The sequence below is a fragment of the Cucurbita maxima genome, unplaced genomic scaffold, assembly GCF_002738345.1.
Source record: "Cucurbita maxima cultivar Rimu unplaced genomic scaffold, Cmax_1.0 Cma_Scf00940, whole genome shotgun sequence".
Taxonomy (NCBI): domain Eukaryota; kingdom Viridiplantae; phylum Streptophyta; class Magnoliopsida; order Cucurbitales; family Cucurbitaceae; genus Cucurbita; species Cucurbita maxima.
This window is the reverse complement of record NW_019272956.1, coordinates 5,376-9,115: the sequence shown is the minus strand read 5'-3', so window position 1 is coordinate 9,115 and position 3,740 is coordinate 5,376. Positions and strand designations below refer to the sequence as shown.

Here is a 3,740-nt window from a genome sequence, read left to right as displayed (position 1 = left end):
TCACGGTAGATGCTCTGATTCTAATAGGAGTGGCATTTCTCTAATTGTCCATTCTTTCAGGGGTATTTTGGTAATTTTCCACATTTCGAATATTTTATTATTATTTTTATCGAAAAATCCATAATATTTCTACAAATTCCTCATTGTTTTTTGTTCATTTCCCCTTATTTTTTAATCTTGAGATTCCTTCTACATAAGGAATTACAAATTGGGAAAGATTTTTGATAATTGATAAAATGACTTTTTTGCCCTTTTCATTTACTTTTTCCTTTCCAATCCTTGAAATCACTTGTTAGGGTACTTAATTGACTAAGTCCGTTGTTCTTGCTTAAAACTTTAATTTTTTTCCTTTCTATCCTTTGGGTCTTTCATGAGTGGCTTATTCTTATGGGAGCTAATTTTCTTCATGTTTGGGGTGTTACATATACATAATCGTTACAAACACAAAATAAGAAGCAGATTCAAAAGAAGAACTTATGGGCAAATAATGGTTACTTATGGGTATGGATCCTAGCAACTTATTTAGCACGTTATTCACATCGTTCTATGTACTTGGTACATGGATTATTGATGAACTTAGGTTTATACATAATGTCTTGGGTTAGGCTTTAAGAGTTGAGGTTTTAGCTTAGGAAAACATTAGAGGGTAACCTAACATGGACTGATTCGTGGGAAAACCTACTAGCACTTCGAGGACCTCTTTCCTTCACCAAACTTATGGGTAAACTTATTTAGAAGGTGCAGGAACAAGTTTGGAAATGAACAGTGGACTAGTTCTCGAATTCGAGGTAAACCCATGAACACGATACCCCAAAACAAAAAAACTTGTATCTCTCATTTGGGTACTCGATTAAGCTTGCTTCTTGCCCCTAATAGTCTACCCTAATTCATAATTTATGGAAAGATTTTCCACTACCATTGAAACATCTAGAATTTCTATAATTTCCTTCTTGATTTTTTTGAATCTTCTGCCAGAAATGTCTTCTCCAATCGGAGCTTTCCTTTTTTAAGCCCCTTGTAATTATTATTCTATAAAAAATTTAATGATTCGGGAAGTTTATAAAAATTAGAAAAAGTACCATCTTCTCAATGTTTTTTTCAATTCTGCTTGTTATTTGCTTCTAGATACAACTTAGTAGGGATTATACACGGTCTCTTATTGGAGACCTTGAGTGTTGCAAATTCTCCTCTCCTTTGAAAACTTTCGGTCATCGAAAGTGCTTATTCTAAAATAGATCAGGGTACAAGGTTCTTATTTGCCTTCTGTTTCCCAAGTGGCTTCTTCTACTCTATGATTCTTCCATAGGACCTTAACAAGAGCGATTTCCTTGTTTCTCAATCTTTTGACTTTCTTGTCTATTATTTGAATCGTTTCTTCTTTATACGTTAGGTCATCTCTCAAGAAGAGAGTTTCATGAGCCAGTACGTGCGAAGGATCTAGGGTATACTTCCGTAATATGGATACATGAAAGATATTACGTACTGCAGACAAATTTGGGCATTGCCCGATTCTATAGGTCACAGATCCAGTCCTTTCTAATATCTCAAAAGGACGGATAAACCTAGGGCTTAACTTACCTTTTTACCCTTCCTGAGCACCCCTCTCATGGGGAACCTTTAGAAATATATGATCCCTTACCTACAATTCCATGTCCTTGCGCCGTAGGTCTACATAGCTTTTCTCTCGGCTTTGTGCGGTTTGTATCCTAGCTTTAATCTTCTAGACTGCGGCGTTGGTAATTTGCATAGCTCTGGTCCAATAGTTCTCGTTTGCCCCCTTCTTCCCAAAAGATAGGGGATCAAAATCTTCGTCCGTAGAGAACCTCATATGTGGTCATTTTCATGGTTGCTTGGCAACTATTATTATAAGAGAATTTCAAAATGGGTAGGTACTTATCCCAGCTTTCTGCTAAATCGATCACATATGCCCTCAACATTTCTTCCAATATTTGCTTGAGCATTTCTGTTTGACCATCTGTTTATGGGTGGAATGTCGTACTATAACTGCGTTCCCAATGCCTTTTGTTGAATTTTTAAGAAGCGAGATTTAAATCTGGCATCTCGGTCTAATACTATTGCCTTTTGTTGAATTTCCAGAAGCGTACCCAATACCTTTACTGATGAATATTCATTTTTAATGTTAGCAAGAGTAACTCAGTTGGGAGATTGTTAGACGAAAGATTTGAAGGTCACACGTGTTTTATCCACGTTCAACGCACCTAATACAAGTTTATTACCTGATTATACAAACTAAAAACACAACTTGCTTATTCAATTTAAAATTAGTGATTATTTCTTTTTTAAATATAATGAATTAGCGGAAGTACCTTTACTTATGAATTCTCATTTTTAATATTAGCGGGGATAGCTCTGTTGGGAGAGCATCAGACTGAAGATTTTAAGGTCACGTGTTTGTTATCCACGTTCACCGCACCTGATTCTAGTTGCATAACCCGACTATTCAATCTAAAATTAGTCATTATTCCTTTCTGAAATCCCAATGAGTTATCGAAAATACCTAACGTGTTCTAGTTCACCGCACCTTATACAAGTTGGATAACTGGAATATCTTATTAAAAATTAGTGATTATTTCTATTTAAAATTAAAATGAATTAGCGAAAATACCTTTACTGATGAATTTTCATTTTTAATGTTAGTGTGGATAGCTCAGTTGAGAGAGCATTAGATTGAAGATCTAAAGGCCTCGTGTTCAATCTTGCATAATTTGACTATTCAATTTAAAATTAGTGATTATTTCTTTCTAAAATTTCAATTAATTAGCGTAAATACTTTTACTTAAAAATTTTCATTTTTAATGTTAGCAGGGATAGCTCATTTGGAGAGAGTCAAATTTAATATTTGAAGGTCATGTGTTCGATCTCCATCTTAACCACACCTATTTCGTATAACTTGACTATTCAATAGAAAATTAGTCATTATTTCTTTTTAAAATCTCAATGAATCAGCTAAAATACCTATACTGATGAATTTATTTCTAATGATTGCGGGGATAGCTCAGTTGGGAGAGCGTCAGACTGAAGATCTGAAGGTCACGTGTTCGATCCACGTTCACCGCACTTTGTTTAAGTTGTGCATAATTTGACTCTAAAATTAGTGTCATTAGCGATTATTTCTTTTTAAAATCTCAATCTCAATGAATTAGAGGAAGATCTGTCACGTTTTTTATCCAGGCATAAGTTTACCTTTACTTTTTCAATTTTTAATTTTAATATTAGTGAGGAGAGCGTCATATTGAAGATTTAAAGGTAACGTGTTTGATCCACGTTCATTGCATTAGCGATTATTTCTTTTTAAAATCTCAATCTCAATGAATTAGAGGAAGATCTGGCACGTTTTTTATCCAACTGGCATAAGTTGACTAAGTTGCACAACTTGACTATTCAATCTAAAAAATGTGATTATTCATTTTTTTATGTTATCTGGAATGGCTTAGTTGGGAGAGCATCAGATTGAATATTGGATGAATGGCTTAGTTGGGAGAGCATCAGATTGAATATTGGAAGGTCTTGTGTTTGATCGACATTCATTATATCTTATAGTTTAGTTGATTATAAATTCTTCTTAAAATATAATGAATTAGTGGAAATAGCTTTACTTATGAATTTTGATTTTTAATGTTCGCGGGGATAGCTCAGTTGGGAATGAATATCTCAAGGTTACATGTTTAATCCATGTTCACCGCACTTGGTTTATGTTGCATAAGTCTATTAAGTTGCAT

General features: G+C 34.1%; 1 non-coding gene across 1 annotated transcript; it reads left to right on the top strand.

Annotated features, from left to right (window-relative positions):
• The first annotated feature begins 3,005 nt into the window (after positions 1 to 3,005).
• TRNAF-GAA lies at positions 3,006 to 3,078 on the top strand. Its single transcript has one exon. It is a non-coding gene; the product is annotated as a tRNA-Phe (tRNA).
• The last annotated feature ends 662 nt before the right edge of the window (positions 3,079 to 3,740 follow it).